The sequence below is a fragment of the Chiloscyllium plagiosum genome, unplaced genomic scaffold (assembly GCF_037043375.1).
Source record: "Chiloscyllium plagiosum isolate Xiang-an unplaced genomic scaffold, Cpla_swu_hap1 HiC_scaffold_23, whole genome shotgun sequence".
Lineage (NCBI taxonomy): Eukaryota > Metazoa > Chordata > Chondrichthyes > Orectolobiformes > Hemiscylliidae > Chiloscyllium > Chiloscyllium plagiosum.
Window position 1 is genome coordinate 12,845,106 of NW_028270161.1, and position 20,114 is coordinate 12,865,219.

A 20,114-nucleotide genomic window follows, 5' to 3' on the forward strand; every position below is an offset into this window, starting at 1 on the left:
CTGGTTTCCTTCCACAGTCCAAAATTTTGCAGGTTAGGTGAATTGGCCATGCTAAATTGCCCCTAGTGTTAGGTGAAGGGGTAAATGTAGGGGAATGGATCTAGGTGGGTTGCCCTTTGGAGGGTTGGTGTGGACTTGTTGGGCCGAAGGGCCTGTTTCCACACTGTAAGTAATCTAATCTAACAAGATATTTATTTCTTTGAATGGCATTTGCTTTCCAGTTCTCCGGCAGTTGCTCTGACCAATTTTCAAAATGCCCTCGCATTTTATATCCCCCAATACTATACCCTCTCATGGTCTGATGTCAATACAATAAATTCAAACACAATTGGATTTTGGTATCCTGTGCTTAAGTTAAATTTATTAATTAAATCTGAATTGTCATCAAAACAGCAACCAAAACTCAGGTATCCATTTAATAGCCAATTGTCACATGTATCTTATTTTGGAATAGCCTGTCTCTTAGCTGTACTGTGTTCTGGCAGCTGTAGCTGTGCTTTAAATTCAGAAAACATTTTCTATATTAAAGTGACCATACACTCTTTCAACTTCGTAACAAACCTGACTAGGAAATAAGCTGAGTTACAGGAGATATAGTGACAATGGTGGAAAATTACTGTAAACATTAGATTGCGCATGGTGATTTTATGTAAGGGTTGATGTCTGCCTCAGTTATTCACTGCACATATGAATGATACAGATGTGATAGAAAGCCTTGTATCCAAATTTGCTGATAATAAAGATGGCCAGCATAAGAAGCAGCATCGACAGAAGTATAATAGTTTAAGCACATGGGCAAATCTGTGGCAGATAAAGTTATTAATTCTGAACATCAGTATATTATAAACGAGAAGTTGGAAACAGTGGAGGTCGAAAGAACCTTGTTGGGTGAGGGAATGGTTTCTTACACAGTACATAGGTAATATATAATGCCATGAACAGAAACAGAAATTATAATTTTCATCTGGAAGAGAACAAGTGAGTATTAAATGACACAACAGCTATACAAAGCTCTGGTTAGACTACAACTGCAATACTACGAGATACAAGTCAAAATCCACCACTCCCACAAAGGACTCTTGACTTTCTTGTTAATTTAATTGGTAATTTAATTAATATTTTTCTAGCTAAAAGTTTCACCCATTGCTCTTCCCTCCCACCTTTCTTTCTCAGGCTAATAATATTTGATTTTCCATTTTTAATATTTTTGGTGTTTCAGAAATTTCTCAACCAGGAATAAATACTGCAAAAACATTGCCACCAGTGTTAGGTATTATCCATTCTGAGCCATGTAGATTGTCTGCACAAAAAAAGAACTACTTCGGACTTCATAGAAAAAAAACCTATACCATTACAAATAAGCATTGTGAATTAAATTTGTTTACAATCTGTTTGGGACTGAACATCTTTTTCAATTTTGTATGTGCTGCAATCACTGCTCATCTGTGTTAGACATTTTTTACAGAAGATATCAAGTCAATCTGCCTCAACACTTGAGTGTAGTTATCTACTTTCATGCTGCTGCTGCTATTGGATAGACAAAATGTGCTGGTTTTGGTTTACTCTGCTAATCCTTAGGTTTCATTATGTTGCACCATTACTGAACTGAACATCAAGTAGACGATATATTTTCAAGCTGTTACAATGAAGGGATAGACATTGACTCCTCCTTCTAAGCAATGTCAGACATGATAGGTGTTTTGCAGGAGCTCCTGAGGAATGATAAATTGCAATGGCATTTATAATTTTAGTCCTAACTGAAGTTTCTCCCCCAACCCTTCGAGAAGTGGTGAAATTAGACTAATAATGAAACACTGATTTTTTTTTTTGCAGCATTGCCTCTTTGCACAGCATAATCTGATCTTCCCATTGCTATGTTTGCATGGATCTAACAATTCATTGAGGAGGGCCTTTATGACTCAGAAGTGAAATGATCACAATTTTCAAATTATTAGAAATGATAAAGGCTGTGCAACCGCAGCTGGCATTTGTAAGAAAATATCATCAGGCTTTTGTAAAGTCTAAAACATTATATTGTTGCTTTTTCCTTGTAATGTAGTACTGTAGTGTTATTCTGTTCTTATTGAGTGAGGAAGTAAGTCTACTTTAGAGTAAAGCCATAGAACCTCTGAACTAAAGTTCACCTAAAAACTATGGTCAATTTACATGTGTAGTCACACAAGCAGTGAAGTAATTGAATTATGAGTATCCCATTGCAGTGTTAGCTACATTTTTAGAAGTTGTAATTACTGAGGACAAGCTGCTTCCCCTGAATCTCAGAAAACATCTGGGTATGCATATTTTTACTTGAGCTTTCTGTGGATTGAGAAATGGTAGTTTCACTTACTGGAACAAAATGATTTATATGAATTATCAAGTTAAGACACTAAACATGCTGATGAAGAACATGCTGATGAAGAACAAGCTCCAATGGATTGATAAGTTTATATAATCGTTAAATACAGCAATGTGTTGTATTATTAAATGGTGAGAGAAATATTCAGAAAGTGACAGTTTGTACAGATATTTTGAATTTATTAAAAGATCTGATCAAACTGCATGTCAACTTCAGAACTGAGTCCCCAGACTATTTATGTCCTGGGTGCAGTTGTAAGGATTGCTACTTATATTTTCTTATGCACAAAGTACATAAAATAGTATTTAAGCTACAACCTGGAATTACAAGAATCTTAGATCTAGGAAATAATCAAAACATTGCATCTTAAAATACTAAAAATACATTTCCGAGAGTTTTGGAATCTAACCAACAGTATAGAACAGGTAAATTTCACAGCGTTAAAAATGTTCCTTTACAAATATTAATATAGCTCTGCAATACAAATGTTAGCAACATTGAACTTTGTTGAGTGCAAATTAGCTACATTGTCAATGTAACAACTGTATTTCAAAACAATTTATTATTCGTGAAGTGCAGCAAGATGTTCTGGAGAGATGAAGAGTTTTGTATCAGAGCATGTCCTTCCTTTAAATCATGAAAAATCAGTTTAATGACTTGTTGTAGGCACAAAGGTATGCAACATTTTCAATCTCTTCTGTCCATACGTATGGCAGGAGCTGGTTGATTTTGGGGATTCCCTTGGAGTAGATTTTACCTTTTTGTATCTTGATGTTTCAATACTATTTCCAGTGCTCAAATGGATTATAACAACTTGATACAACAATTGTTTCAGTTTTGTTTTTGCACAAATTGCAGCTATGAATGTGAAATACAATACATGGGATATTTAATGCTTCACATGGAAGCAGAAAGAGAAGTAGTTCTGACTGAAGTAGTCCCCAATTTGGAATGAAGACAATGAAACTATTACCAAGGTTTTGACTTGTGCTGAGGAATTCCATTCTTTGATCCTTGTTTTTAAAACTTTCTTCTTTTGCAGCCTAGAGGATCTACCACACACGGTTCTATTTTATCTTCAGTATTTCTTGAAATATTGTATTCTTATTCCTCTTATTTTCCTACCTCTTAATCAGCCTTTATTTTTAAGTATTTAGTTAAAGTTGATCAACAGACTTTGTTCCATTCCAGACGTACAGTGCCTTCTATCAAAAGGCTAGTAGACTGAATATGTCAAAAGTGAAACATTTCAAATTAGCCACGAATTATAAAATGGATTTATGTTGAAAGTGTGAAGCAAATATTAGTGACAAATTTTTAATTTCTTCATCATTTGTAATAATTACTAAAGCTTCAATGTTACCAAATAGCTTGGGCTTTTAAAGGTTGGTTTTTTCATTTTCAAATTTCTTATTTTTAGTCTTAAATTTTTTAAATGTGGGGTTATCTACAGGGCATCCACAAGTCAGTCAATGAGTCATGTTTGAAGTAGAATTGACATTATGTGCAAAAAAAATCTTTTTTTTTAGCTTGAAGATTCTAATAAAGGCAAATAAACTAGCTAACTAATATGCCTTGCTAGTGTTAAGGGAGGACTTTCTGCTTTTCTTTCAATGCTGCTGTGGGATCTTTTGCACTGGTCAGTAAACTAAATATCACATTCAATATCTAATCTGAGAAAGGGTTGCACTGAAGCATCAGTCAAAAGTATCTGTTCTAATCCTGTGCTTTTTTAAAAGATTTCTAGCATCAGCAGTATTTTACATTTGCTTATGGGTTTTCAAATCTTGAACTGGAGCTTGAACTTTACCTGTGATTTTGAAGGACAGAATGCTACCACAGAGCTAAGATACACTAAATTATTAACTGGAAACTAAAATAACATGAAATCAAAAATATTTTAAGTATGCAGTTGTGTAAAATAATTCACCACTTCACAAAACCCAACTTTTTCCACAAGGTTTTGACTCTTGCTACCAGCTAGTTTCAGAGATGCTATCATCTCCAAATACTTTGTTTCTCTTGTGAGTCTAGACAGTGAGTCAGAGCAGTTGCTTTACCCATGAGGAGCACCGTAGCTGAAGCTGAAGTTTGTTTCCAGGATCTTTCCCAAGCCCAGACTATACCACCTAACTGTCTAATAACTGAAAAGGTAGTCTGAAATTCTAGCAGCATAGTGATATCTAACTGTTTTAGAACTTATTACCCCCTACAAAGAACACACGTACTTCAGTTGACTTCCCTGTAAGCCTCTTAATAGCAAAATTAGTATTTCTAACAAAGCCTATTCTGTCTCCTTCCCATACTCACCTTCGTCCTTATCTGTAATCTACTGAACTGCTCATTAGTGACCCCTAAGCTTTCTTGAGTAATCTTTTCAAACTTGCATAGGCCTTCCCCTTTTGCTGGGCAGAAATGAATGTTGTCTCCTAGCAACTTTTATAACTGGCCTTTCCATGAAAATTACCAGTCATAGATGGTTGGCTTGCAAAGTACAAAAAAAAGCGTAACAGGGGAGTTCATCACAACTGACATAACCACTGCTGTAGTCATTTGACCAGGAGACCAAAAATTCACAAATAATTATTTAACAGATTTAAACAGTTTTAAAAAGTTGAATTGTCATAGAGTGATTTCACAATTCTGATGCAGAAAAATATTAAATTGTTTGTATCACATTAATAACTATTTTCTGTTCTGCCATTGAAGTCACCAAAAAACTTACAATAACTTTCTACAAGTCTAACTCCACAAACCAATTTTGTAACCTTCAGAGCGTTTATGATGTAGGGAGAATGTAGGGAGGCTGTGGAGAAGGTAGCACTTACACGGGAATACTTGCGGACACAGAGATGGGCTCAAGTGTGTATACTTCAATGCAAGGAGTATCAGAAATAAGGTGGGTGAACTTAAGGCGTGGATCAGTACTTGGGACTACGATGTTGTGGCCATCATGGAAACGTGGATAGAAGAGGGACAGGAATAGTTGTTGGAGGTTCCTGGTTACAGATGTTTCAGTAAGATTAGGGGGGGTGCTAAAAAAGGAGGGGGGTGGCGTTGTTAATTAGAAATGGTATAACGGCTGCAGAAAGGCAGTTCAAGGGGGATTTGCCTTTAGAGGTAGTATGGGCTGAAGTCAGAAATAGGAAAGGAGCAGTCAGCTTGATGGGTGTTTACTGTAGGCCCCCCAATAGCAGCAGAGATGTGGAGAAACAGATTGGGAAACAGATTTTGGAAAGGTGCAGAAGCCACAGGTTAGTAGTCATGGGCGATTTCATCTTCCCAAATATTGATTGGAAGCTCTTTAGATCAAGTAGATTGGACGGGGCGGTGTTTGTGCAGTGTGTTCAGGAAGCTTTTCTAACTCAGTATGTAGATTGTCCGACCAGAGGGGAGGCCATATTGGATTTGGTACTCGGTAACGAACCAGGACAAGTGATGGGCTTGTTAGTGGGTTAGCATTTTGGTGATGGTGACCACAATTCTGTGACTTTCACCTTGGTTATGGAGAGAGATAGGTGCATGCAACAGGGCAGGTTTTACAATTGGGGGAAGGGTAAATACGATGCTGCAAGACAGGATCTGAGGAGCATCAATTGGGAGCACAGGCTGTCAGGGAAGGATATCGATGAAATGTGGAACTTTTTCAAGGAACAGATACGACGTGTCCTTGATATGTATGTACCTGTCAGGCAGGAAAGAGATGGTCGTGTGAGGGAACCTTGGTTGACAAGGGAGGTTGAATGTCTTGTAAGGAGGAAGAAGGAGGCTTACATAAGGTTGAGGAAACAAGGTTCAGTCAGAGCGTTGGAGGGATACAGGATAGCCAGGAGGGAGCTGAAGAAAGGAATTAGGAGAACTAAGAGAGGGCATGAAAAATCTTTGGCGGGTAGGATCAAGGATAACCCCAAGGCCTTTTAGGTGTATGTGAGAAACATGAGAATGACGAGAACGAGGGTAGGTCCGATCAAGGACAGTAGTGGAGACTGTGTATTGAGTCGGAAGAGACAGGAGAGGTCTTGAATGAGTACTTTTCTTCAGTATTTACAAATGAGTGGACTTCCGCAGGGATCAGTTCTGGGTCCTCTGCTGTTTGTAATTTTTATTAATGACTTGGAAGAGGGAGTCGAAGGGTGGGTCAGTAAATTTGCAGACGATACGAAGATTGGTGGAGTTGTGGATAGTGAGGAGGGCTGTTGTCAGCTGCAAAGGGACTTAGATATGATGCAGAGCTGGGCTAAGGAGTGGCAGATGGAGTTCAACTCTGTCAAGTGTGAGGTTGCCCATTTTGGAAGGACAAATAAGAATGCGGAATACAGGGTTAACGGTAGGATTCTTAGTAAGGTGGAGGAGCAGAAGGATCTTGGGGTCTATGTTCATAGATCTTTGAAAGTTGCCACTCAGGTGGATAGAGCTTGTAAGAAGGCCTATGGTGTATTAGCGTTCATTAGCAGAGGGATTGAATTCAAGAGTCGTGAGGTGATGTTGCAGCTGTACAGGACCTTGGTAAGGCCACATTTGGAGTACTCTGTGCAGTTCTGGTCGCCTCATTTTAGGAAAGATGTGGAAACTTTGGAGAGGGTGCAGAGAAGATTTACCAGGATGTTGCCTGGAATGGAGAATAGGTCGTACGAGGATAGGTTGAGAGTGCTAGGCCTTTTCTCATTGGAACGGCGAAGGATGAGGGGTGACTTGATAGAGATTTTTAAGATGATCAGGGGAATAGATAGAGTAGACAGTCAGAGACTTTTTCCCCGGGTACAACAGAGTGTTACAAGGGGACATAAATTTAGTGTGAAGGGTGGAAGGTATAGGGGGTGATGTCAGGGGTAGGTTCTTTACCCAGAGAGTGGTGGGGGCATGGAATGCGCTGCCTGTGGGAGTGGCAGAGTCAGAATCATTGGTGACCTTTAAGCGGCAATTGGATAGGTACATGGATAGCTGCTTAAGCTAGGACAAATGTTCGGCACAACATCGTGGGCCGAAGGGCCTGTTCTGTGCTGTATTGTTCTATGTTCTATGATGTACATACTCATGTTCACAAATTGCTCTCTACCTAACTATACATAAAGAATATTTATCTCTACTTCAGTCCCAGTACTGTATTAATCTTACCCTGTGTAGAATTCACAGAGTGCTTATTGCTATATCCTCAACTGTACTCCATCTGAGAGATCATGGGTGTTATTCCTGTTTGGTTACAAAAAGGGCACACTTGAAAGCAGCTTGTAGTGTAGTCAAAAAGGTATGTTACAGCACTCTAACCAACAACAACGAAACAAGAACACTCAGCTATATTTGGAGCCCTTGTAAAATTGTGAAAAGCTTTTATTTAGGAATTGGGAAATCATCTGTATTAGTGTGAATTTTGAAAAGTAGTGATGAAATGTCTTAAAGTCCTACCTACTCTTCTTTGTGATTCATTTGTAATCATCAATGAAACATTGCAATGTTTGATTTTGTTCCATAGTGTTAAGTAGTAGTTTTGAGCACAGTTTTTATGTGGAATCTTCCTGTTTTCTTGTAGAAGTAATGATTTATATCGTTCTACAATTACCACTTGTCTGATGTGGCCAGTAGTCCTCAATGAGCATAGATAATGCCTTGAGTGTATTCATCACTGGAGGAGGTGGCAGTCATCACAGATGAACTTAATTTGCTTGTAATTAACAACTGAATTTGATTGGAATTACAGGTGGTTCTGCTAAAACACACATTTCATTAATGTGAATTCGCTGTAATGCACTTGACAAATTGAGGACACTTTTTAAAACATGTGTTGGCAACGTAACTGCATCGCCAATACTTTAATGTTTCTAAAGAGTGATTTTTCAATAATGTGGGGTTGCACTAGAACACAACCATCAGGTTAGAGAAGAACTACCTGTATTGAAATAAGGAGCAATCTCAGCAATGGAAACAGGTGACCTCATTGTACCGTAGTTGATGTTTACCATCAAACCGGGACTCATAGTTTCCCTTGTGTCTATTGCAAAATATAATGCTCTCTATTCATCTAACATCAGACTTTAAAACTGCACTACAGAATCAATTTGTCTTACAACACAGATGCCTGGAATTCTATAGCCCTTCTTAAATTACTGCAGCATGCTCAATTAAAATCTGTGACTACATTAGAGTTTGAGTGGCCAGACAATCTGATTTCTGTAGCACAACACTAAGTGTTTTAAACCTTTAAATTGCAAATTCAAAGCTTGCTCATGCTATACCTCAATATTGGATTCTCACTCAGTTTTAAATCCAACAAGGCTAAACTTTGTTGCCACTAGAGCCCTAGTTATCCTGTACATGTTAGAACACTAGGATCCACAAAATTATATCCTAATTAAGATGAACTCAGATGCTTGTCAGGCATGTTCAAGGACATGTTGCTTTCTAACTAATCAAAGGTTATGTAAATTTATGAAATGTCATTATGGTCTGGCTGATCAACTAAACATTTGACAAATCACGTGACACATTATGGATTACATATTAGTTAAGCATTACAAGGCTACTTCTAGCAAGATTTTCTCGCCCCCAGTGCACAGTTTCACAGAGCTCTGACACTGGAATTTGCTTTGTTGCTATTCTAAAGTTAATAATAGTGAAGTTTAGGGTAAATTAAACGGTTCATGTAACATGTTCACATGTCTGATAGTAAAAATAGATGGCTTAATTGTTAGAGATAAAAGGAAGGTTTAGATTATTTTGATAAGAAAATGATGCAAGTTTACCATGAGTAGACCTTGAGATTTCCAAAGTCCCTGAAAGGTATTGGTATCAAGTTATAAAAAGTTGTGCTACAAAGTATCTATTTATTTTCAGGAAGGGTTTAGAGGGATATGGACCAAATGCTAGCAAATGGACTAGATTAATTTAGGATATCTGGTAAGCATGGATGAGTTGGACCGCTGGGTCGGTTTCTATGCTGTACATGTCTATAACTGTAAAAGGGAGTTCAGGTCAAAGATAGCTAATTAGTATTTCAACCTAAATACTACGTTAATATGTTTCACATTGCCATAGGGGAGAAGAAGCCATCTTTGAGATCAGGTTACAGGCATTCCTACAAATCAGTGAATATCACAGCAGTTTGGTGTAGCTGAAGCCAAAGAAGAGAGCAGGAGAAGGAAACAAGTGGTCTTGCACCTCAATCAGAGCAGTAAGCCACAGTGAATATATTTACACATTCGTATTATATTATTTATTACTTCTTTTTGACTTCCTATCATCATGTCATCTTGAAAGTATTACCTACCATTTCTTCAGTTTTGTTTAAACTTGTCACTCTTATTTTTCTAGTACTTGTGCTTGATATCAATAAGCAAATCCTAATTTCAAAATTGTCTACTCTTTGGGATTTTTTTTTGTTGTCTACATATATAATGATTGATTACCTTATAAAAGAAACAGCCTTACCCAATACAGTTGTGCCATTTTTATTTTTTAGAATTAATTCATGAAGGAATGAGGTCTTAGCTGATCTTCTGTGATATAACCAGCAATTAATTAGTATTAGATTTGTATTTACAAAGCTAGAAATACATCCATTTTCAGTTAAATGATCGTAACACAGATTGTTAATTATTGGTTAGATAAATGGGGCTTGCAACACATTCGACTATAAAGTGTCAGTGGAGCAGTGGTAATGTCTCTACCCTTGGACCAAGGGGTGCAAGGTTTAAGTCCCACCTGCTCCAGAGGTGTGTAATAATATCTCTGAACAGGTTGATTAGAAAAATAGGTCAAAGAATGTCAGGGTGCACAGTTGTAGTCTCCCTTCCTCTGAGCCAGAAGGTCCAGGTTGAAATCCATGTGTGAAGAGGTTGATTAAAAATATCAAAGACACGTTAGAGGGCTGTTGTGGCACAGTATTAGTTTCCCTAGCTCTGAGACCAGAGGCCCAACTTCAAGACCCATCTGCTGTAGAGGTATGTTGTTACACTTCTGAACAGGTTGATTACAATATATCTCAAAAAAATGTCAGTCTAGCAATCCTACTAATGTTGTGGTTGGAAGATTATATTATAAATCCATAAAGTCAAGAATTCAATTTGTCACCATTAACATCTTCATCAAACAATAGCTCCCCTTTTGAAACAAACATGTTCAGAATTATCCAGATGCTGTGTTAGCACATCAGAGGTCCACATCCCTATTTTAATTGTACTCAGAGATTCAGAAGAACTTGCAAGTTTGTTTCTCCTGGTCTATAATCTTCTGCAAGCAAGTGAAATACTGTCCTGCTTATTTTCTTCACTTTCTTGCGGTCATGAATGAGCTGATGGTCACACTTTATCATCCAATCAGCTAATGTAAATAAAAGTTCTATTAATGTGGATAACAATACAATGAATCTTCAAAAATATATCACTTTTAACATTTTTCACAATATCTCAAAGCATTTTTTTTCAATGATATCAGGTAGCATTGATGCATTGGGCTAGGCCCTTCAGAGAATAGACTATTGGATGCTCCAAACCAACATTTCCCCCATTGTTCACAAAAGATCAATGTGTCATGAAATAAAATAATATAAAAGATCAAGAATGAGAAGCACATATATAATGTAGTTTGCAAAAGAAGCAAATGTGATTAAAGAAAAGAAATTTCAAAGTTTAGATCTAGAACACACTGTCTGAAAGTGTAGTGGAGGTAGGTTCAACAAAGAAATTCATAAGGAATTATATGATTTGTCATTTAGTGTTGTGGAGAAAAGGAAAGAGAATGGCATTAATTGTGTCATAGTGATCTACAGCATGGAAAAACACCTTTCAGCCCATCACATCCATGCTGGTCAAATACAACTACCTAAATATTCTAATCCCATTTCCAGCATTTGGCCTATGGCCTGGTATGCCTAGGCATTACAAGTGCACATCTAAATACTTCTTAAATGTTATAAGGGTTTCTGCTTCTACCAACTTACAAGCAGTGAGTTCTAGATTCCCACCACCTTCTGAGTGAACACAGAACAGTACAGCATAGAAACAGGCCCTCTGCCACACCATTCTGAATCAAGCATGTTACCATTCTGAATTAATCCTATCTACCTGCACATAGCCCATATCTTTCTACTCTCTGCTCATGTCACAGAGTCATAGAGATGTACAGTACGGAAACAGACCTTTCAGTCCAACTTGTGCATGCCAACCAGATATCCTGATTAGGCACACTTTCCTCATTCCTGAAGAAGGGCTCATGCCCGAAATGTCGATTCTCCTGCTCCTTGGATGCTGCCTGACCTGCTGCGCTTTTCCAGCAACACATTTTCAGCTCAGATATCCTGATTAGGTTAGATTAGATTAGATTAGATTAGATTAGATTCAGCCCAACAAATCCACACCGATTCTCTGAAGAGTAACCCATCCAGACCCATTTCCCTCTGACTAATGCACCTAACACTATGGGCAATTTATCATGGCCAATTCACCTGACCTGCACATCTTGAACTGTAGAAGGAAACCGGAGCACCCGCAGGAAACCCACGCAGACACAGGGAGAATGTGCAAACTCCACACAGACAGTTGCCCGAGTCTAGAATCGAACCTGGGCCCCTGGTGCTGTGAGGCAGCAGTGCTAACGTCTGAGCCACTGTACCGCCCCCTAACCTATCCTAACCTAATCTAGTTCCATTTTCCAGCACTTGGCCTATATCCCTCTAAAGTGGCTCAGTTGTTAGCACTCGGATTCGATTCCAGCCTCAGGCGACTGTGTGGAGTTGCACATTATCCTCTTATCTGCGTGGATTTCCTCCCACAATCCAAAGATATGCAGGTTAGGTGAATTGACCATATTAAATTTCCCATTGTGTTCAGGGGTATGTAAGTGAGGTGCATTAGTCAGGGGCAAATGTAGAGTAACAGGGTAGGAGAATTGATCTGGGTGGGTTACTCTTTGGAGGGTCAGTGTGGACTTTTGGGCAGAAGGGCCTGTATCCACACAGTAAGATTCTATGAAGTAAGCCTTTCCTATTCATATACCCATCCAGATGCCTTTTCAATGTTGTAATTGTACCAGCCTCCACCACTTCTTCTGGCAGCACATTCCATACACAGACTACCCTCTGCATGAAAACGTTGCCCCTTAGGTCTCTTTTATATCTTTCCCCTCTCACCCTAAACCTATGCCCTCTAGTTCTGGACTCCCCCAACCCAGGGAAAATACTTGTCTATTTAGCCTATCCATACCCCTCATGATTTTATAAACCTCTATAAAATCACCCCTCAGCCTCTGACGCTACTGGGAAAATAGCCCCAGCTTATTCAACATCTCCCTGTAGCTCCAATCCTCCAACCCTGGCAACATCCTTGTAAATCCTTTCTGAAATCTTTCAAGTTTCACAACATCCTTCTGTTAGGAGGGATACCAGAATTGTACACACAACATTCCAAAAGGGACCTCACCAATGTCCGATACAGCCACAACATGACCTCAATGCTCTGTCCGATAAAGGAAAGCATACAAAATGCATTCTTCAATATCCTATCTTCCTGCGACTCCATTTTCAAGGAACTATGAACATCCTAGGTCTCTGTTCAGCAACACTCCCTAGAACTTTACCATTAAGTGTATAGGTCGACCTCTGATTTGCCTTTCCAAAGTGCAGCACCTCACATTTATTTAAACTCCATCTGCCACTCCTAGGCCTATTGGCCCATCTGATCAAGATCCTGTTGTATTCTGAGGTAACTTTCTTCACTGTACACTACACCTCCAAATTTGGTATGATCTGCAAACTTACTAACTATACCTCTTACGCACACATCCAAATCACTTATTTAAATGATGAAAAGCAGTGGACCCAGTGCCGATTCTTGTGGCAAATGTCTCTTAAACATTGCCATCAAATCAGCATCTACCAGCTCCCCTGGTAGTGCTGGCACCTATCACTAATGTTGGTAAGGTTAAAGTACATTAATTTTCACTCCATGTGGATCCTTTGTACTTTTGTATACCTCAATTATATCTGTTCCCAGCCTGACTTATTTTATTTTATAATTGAAATCCTTGATTCTTAGCGTCATCCTTGTAAATCTCCAGTGTGATTGCATCCGTACTATGTAGATCAAACTGTATGCAATAGTCTCACTGTGGCCTAGCTACATGACATGCCTTGTCTAACAAAGGAAAGTATGGTATTTGCCTTAACAATTTTTTGTATCCTTCCTGCTGCCTGCATGGACTGTTCCCATAAACGTGGGCTTCAAATTTTGTTTCTTTTCAGTGGCCATTCCTATTAATGTACTTCAATCTCACCAAGATTGCCTTGAACTAGCCTTACATTATGTGAAAATAAGGCTAATTCAATTCAATTCAATTCCTTTATTGAATTGCAAGCAATTCAATTAAAAGCAAGTTTCTCAAAATCCTGCCTTGTGCCTCCTTTTCTGAATTAAACCCTGGACACCTTAATGATATTCCTGTGTCTCAACCGATCAAATTTTAAAGTTTTGACCTCATCTATAAAAACACACAGACAAGACTAATGGACATGAAAACTAACTGATGGACATGAGGACTAACCGATCTCACTAGACACCCAGTTAGTGGCTGAAGTACCATGTTTGAAACACTTATTCTCTGGAAAAAGCAAAAACTCTCTATCTCTGACCTAGCCTTTTGTCTCCTCTCTTCTCCCTTTTATTCTACTGTCTTTGCCAGTGTTCAGCTATTTTGTTGTTCCTGAGAAAGAACTCCATGAATATGCGCCCTGGACAGAAGTCTCTCTCTCTCTCTCTCTCTTCCCCTCCACCTCCCCTCACTCCTCCACACACACATACATATCTTTAACTTTCAAACCAACTCTTTTAGATTTTACTTACCTCTTATAAATCTTGCACAACTTTGAGGTGTTATCCTGGATTTCAACTCACCACACAAATGAAAATTGTTAAATACCAGCGCAGAGTAAACAGTTGCTTTGACTTATATTGAGAGCAATGACAGCCTTAAGCTTTTCCACAGCCTGGGGATCCATTTCATAAAACAATGCATATAGTTGTCTGGTGCGATTAGCTCATTATTTAAAGGGAAACTGATATTTTCCCAGTATTTTCCAAGCATTTAGTGCGTCCAGATCAGGAGTGAAGAATGTGTTCATGGGGCTACTGAGATCCTCTTTGGATTGAGGAGTCAGTAGCTGGTAATGTAACCTGGGAACAGAAGCCAACCCTCAAACAATCACCTCCTAGAATCTACTTGTTCTGGAATAGAAGAATCTGCATTGATTTTGAGAGATTCCAAACAAATCTACCCATACACTATGAATTCAAAAATCTTGCAATTTGCTTATAGTGATAAAGATATTAGCCCAAAAGTATGCATTTTAAAATTTCTTAACTTGCAATTTGCTTATAGTGATAAAGATATTAGCCCAAAAATATGCATTTTAAAATTTCTTAACTTTTGCAGTCAGTTAACAAGGTAACTAGTTGCATTTTGACTAAGATTAATCATTAAAATCAGAAGTTCTGTTTTTTGTGTTCCCCTGCAGTGTACTGTGCCTTTTCAGGCATAAAAAAAAGCAAGCTTTGTCTGCTACATTCACTTGATTTAACAGTGTAATTAAAAGGAAGTATTAAGAAAAAGCTAGGCCAAACACATGCATAACTGGTGGTTAGCCACCAACATGGTTTGTGCTCCTTTTGGCATCTTACTCTGACTAAAGTTGCAGTGAACACAGTCCTAAAACCAATCCACAGGGTAAAAAAAAATCAGTCAAGAAGACAATTCACTCCTTTCACCCACCCTATGGAGAAGCACGAGGACTCCACAAGCTATTTCATCTAGTTTAGGGAACTCAAGTTACTGAATTGCCAAGACTTAGCCTTGACTGATGTTAGAAAAGAAAAATGTAAATTGTTAGATAAATTGTTTTGAGGATAAATTTGCAAAGTGAAGAACCTGAGCAAAAGGGCTAACACAAAGAAAGTGAATAGAAAGCAAGTTAAATCAAAATCGAAAAGGTAGCAAAATAGCAGCACCAAAATCAAAAATGTAGCGACAGGAGATATCAATTCTGAAGTTGATCTTAGTCGAGCTCAACATTAGATTGAGTATTGTTTGTCAGTAGTCTTCCTGTACTGTAGGGCGCTGGAAATTAAGTATGTTATAAACAAACTAATTTGTTAGCCTGAATCTTCTTAGTATCAAACAGTAGTGCAGCTGCCTGTTGCTATGCCACTAATCTCCAGCACTGACATCTGCACAACACACAGCAGGATCAGACATCCTGTCTCCAGTGATGGTCATGCATAAGCCCTGGGGGAAAAGAACAGGCGTGGTTACATCAAACTGGAGTAAACTTTATGATATCACTCCCTGTGCACTGTATTTCACAGAAGATTGTGGAGTACATTTGAAACAGGGTTGATTTTGCATCCAGTATTTCCGAATAAACTGTCCATATTGTGTGTTGAGGGACTAACAGGAAAAGACATCTATATCAGACTTTTTTTTATAAAAGGCTCAGTGTTATTTAAATTTGAAGAACAGGTTGACTATTTTGTTGCGTAAGAAATAAAGCTGTTTGGTCTTGTTTCCATTTTTTTAAACCTATTACTGTTAATATATGATTTTCATATGGTTTCAATGTACCTACTGACCTTTTATTATTTTTTATATTTTAGTTACATTACTTTATCATCTTTTATTAACTTTTCAATAATCAAAACATCCAACTGTTTTGATTGTTTGTGTTCACTGTCCACATAGGCCTTTTTCAATATTCTAGAATTGCCAAAATACTGCATAAACATGATTTGGTATTTGTATAATTTTCTATTTTTAAAACTTAGTTCAGATATTGGTCAAAATTCTACATCTTGGTGTCCATTAACAAGCATTTTTAAAACATATTGTTTGGTTATTATTGTTGTTTGTGGGTCATTTCTGTACAAACATCAACTCAATGTTTCCCATATTTACAACAGTGAGAATAATTCAAAATAACTGAATTGATTAAAGTGTTTAGGGCTGTCCTGTCTTGCAAAAGTGTAAGCTTTTTAATAATCATTTGAATTATATTTGACTTCATGATCATATCACATGGATTGTTCGCCATTTCTTTCTTGTTGAACAATTAAGAATGGGAGGACGGGAAGCACAGTTTAATCTGAACAATCAAGGTCTACTCTTAACTGGTTAAAAATCACACAGCACCAGGTTATAGTCCAACAGGTTTATTTGGAAGCACTAGCTTTTGGAGTGCTGCTCCTTCATCAGATGGTTGTGGAGTATAAGATCGTAGGACACAGAATTTATCGCAAATGTTTACAGTGTGATGCAACTGAAATTATGTATTTAAAAAGACCTGGATTATTTGTTAAATCTCTCATATTTTAGAATGGGCATGTTGGTTTCATATGTAAGTTCCAGAAATTTCTCACTGGGATTTGTACACCCCAGTCCAACACCAGCACCTCCAAATTATTCTTAACTAGTTTGCTGTTTTTAAAATATGATTGAAAGGACTGGTGAAAGTTGTTGGGAAAAAAAATGCTCAATCCTTTCTGCCTTAGAGAAAGATGGAACCTAAGAATTTCTATTAGTATGGATGAGTAGTAGTTGCCAAATGTGTGGGGAATTCTTGCTTAGAAATTTAGAATTTCTGGTTCCCAATAAATATTCTATATTTTAATCAATTCTTTATGGGAGCTCATACATTGGTAATACTGTGACCAGTTTAAGCATCTCCTTTCACTTTCTGGAAGTCTGTTTCTGTAATGACTAATCTTCAAAGTATTTGTGTCTGACGCTGACCAGGTGAATTACTTAACAAGTGTTGCAAACCAATTTGGAGATGCCGGTGTTGGATGGGATGTACAAAGTTAAAAATCATACAACACCAGGTTATAGTCCAACAGGTTTAATTGGAGGCACACTAGCTTTCGGAGCGACACTCCTTCATCAGGTGGTAGTGGAGGGCTCAATCCTAACACACAGAATTTACAGCAAAAATTTACAGTGTGATGTAACTGAAATTATACATTGAAAAATTGATTGTCTGTTAAGCCTTTCATCTGTTAGAATACAGTGATAGTTTCACTTCTTTCATGTGTAAATCACAAAACCTTTTTTTAAAAAGTTGCATTCTCGGGTTAGCTGTTAATAATGGTGATAGCTAGACAATATGTTGAAGGTGTTGGCCCCCTGTGTTCTCTGTTTATGCCATGATGTTTAGATTGATTCTAATCTAAAAAGTGAAATAACGGAGTTTTACATAGATTCATGCAGATTTTGAGCTCAGAGTTCTACATGAATGCATGCAATTTTTGAGCAAAGTATAATGTAACCCTGCAAGTAGAAATACACCCCACAAAATAAATGTGTGCATGTGGGTCTTTGTCTGTCTATGTGTGTCTGTCTGTCTGGGTTGGGGTTGTGAGTATGAGAAAGTGTATGTATGTGTGTGTAGTGAGTTCAGAGTGTCTTAAGTCTGTGAGGGGGTGCATGTGGGAGAGTGTGTGTTTGTAAGGGTGTGTGTGGGTGTCTGTGTGCGCGTCTGTGTGTATGTATGTCCGTATGTATGTGTGTTTAGGAGTGCCTGTGTGTGTGTGAGTGTGTGTGTGTGTGTGTGTGTAGGAGTATCTCTGTGTGTGTATAGTGCAATGGTGGTCACCTGTAATGTGACATGAACCCAAGGTCCCGGTTGAGGCCCTCCTTATGGGTACCAAATGTAGCTATCAGCCTCTGCTGGGCCACTTTTCTCTGCTGCCTGTCCCGAAGTCCACCTTGGAGGATGGTCACCTGAAGGTCCGAGGCTGAATGTCCTGGACCACTGAAGTGTTCCCCAACTGGGAGGGAACCCTCCTGTCTGTTGATTGTTGTGCGGTGCCCATTCATCCGTTGTTGTAGCCTTTGCTCGGTTTCCTCAATGTACCATGCCTCCGGGCATCCTTGCCTGCAACGTATAAGATAGACAACGTTGGCTGAGTCACATGAGTACCTGCCATGTACAAGGTGGTTCCAATTAAACCTGTTGGACTATAACCTGGTGTTGTGTGATTTTTAACAATTTTAACAATTATTTTCAGTACTTGCACAGCCCATTGGATGAAGGTGTGAAGTGAAGGCTATTGCACTTCCTCAGGTGCTTTGTTTCATATGTGTAAATGCTTTATGATTATAAGACTACGGTCGCATTGTGTTTTTGACACTGGACTAATTATCAAGTGTATAACTAACGATTCAGTGATACAAATTAAAATCTCACCAGCTCAGCTGGGAATTTAAATTTGGCTAATTAAAGGTACCTTAAATAAAATTTTAGTTTTTTGATGGCAATGGTGAAACAGTCAGATATATCAGAAAAATCATGTGATTCACAAATGTCTTTTAAGGAATAATTTGATTGCCTTACCTTGTCTGGTGTGCACATGATTTCAGAGTCACTGCAATGGAGTTGGCTCTTAATTACATTCTGAAAGGGTACCTTGGTTCCTTGTAACATTTACCACCAAGAGGAGCAAGAACAACATCCAATGCCATTCCTCACTGTCTCCTATTCAGTTTCCTGTCCAACTTGCTCGTTATGTTGATGTTAATATATATTGTCACTGGATTAGCATCTTGGAAGTGCCTACATAATATCAATGTGAGAATCCACATACTAGCTGGAAGAAGTCAAGGTGAAGGTCCAGCACCACTAAGTAAATCGGGATGGATACATGCAGATTTGTCTGCAATGCCCAAATCCCAATAAACAAATTGCAATTTAAATTCTGTCGTATGCTGAGTTAAGTGTTCTCAGACAGGATAGCATTTATGGTTCTTAAGGCCTCTGAACTCTTGGTCTAGGTAAGAAAAAGCAAGATTTCCCAATGATCCCTGTTGACAAATGAGCTTGTGGACTTTTAAGTGGTGATTCTTTTATATTGTGATCATTATAGTACTGCTGGCTTACTTTTTCAACCCATTGTATTGTTCCCCTTTCATTGCATTGTCAGAAACTTTAAATTCATTATGGCAAAGTGACTTATGTTTAGCAATTTGATATCAGCTCACTGCTACATTTTTTATTTCAATGGCAACAATCAATCAAATAAGAAATTGCCATTCAGCTCCAATTTATGCTGTTATGTTTATTATGCTCAAATTACAGTTGAAATCCTCCAACCCTGGCAACATCCCCACAAATGTTTTCTGAACCCTTTCAAGTTTCACAACATCTTTCCGATAGGAAGGAGACCAGAATTGCACGCAATATTCCAAAAAGTGACATAATCAATGTCCTGTACAGCTGTAACATGACCTCCTAACTCCTGTACTCAATACTCTGAACAATAAAGGAAAGCATACCAAACGCCTTCTTCACTATCTGATCTACCTGCGACTCTACTTTCAAGGAGCTATGAACCTGCACACCGAGGTCTCTTTGTTCAGCAACAGTCCATAGGACCTTACAATTAAGAGTAAACGTCCTGCTAAGATTTGCTTTCCCAAAATGCAGCACCTCGCATCTCTAAATTTAACTCCATCTGCCACTTCTCAGCCCATTGGCCCATCTGATCAAGATCCCATTGAAATCTAAGGTAACCTTCTTCATTGTCCACTACCCCTCCAATTTTGATGTCATCTGCAAACTTACTAACTATACCTCTTAAGCTCACATCCAAATCATTTATATAAATGACAAAAAGTAGTGGACCCAGCACGATCCTTGTGGCACTCCACTGGTCACAGGCCTCCAATCTGGAAAAGAACCCTTCACCATCACCCTCTGTTTTCTGTCTTTGAGACAGATCTGTATCCA

General features: G+C 38.3%; 1 protein-coding gene and 1 long non-coding RNA gene across 4 annotated transcripts in view; one reads left to right on the plus strand and one right to left on the minus strand.

Annotated features, from left to right (window-relative positions):
• LOC148145812 (uncharacterized) overlaps positions 1-14,288 on the minus strand; it is a 39,218-nt gene extending 24,930 nt beyond the window's left edge. Inside the window, exon 1 of the long non-coding RNA XR_015761055.1 lies at positions 14,185-14,288. This is a non-coding gene — a long non-coding RNA (uncharacterized LOC148145812). The remainder of the gene's footprint in view (positions 1-14,184) is intronic.
• Positions 1-20,114, plus strand: part of net1 (neuroepithelial cell transforming 1) — a 167,625-nt gene that overhangs the window by 114,919 nt on the left and 32,592 nt on the right. The window lies entirely within an intron of this gene.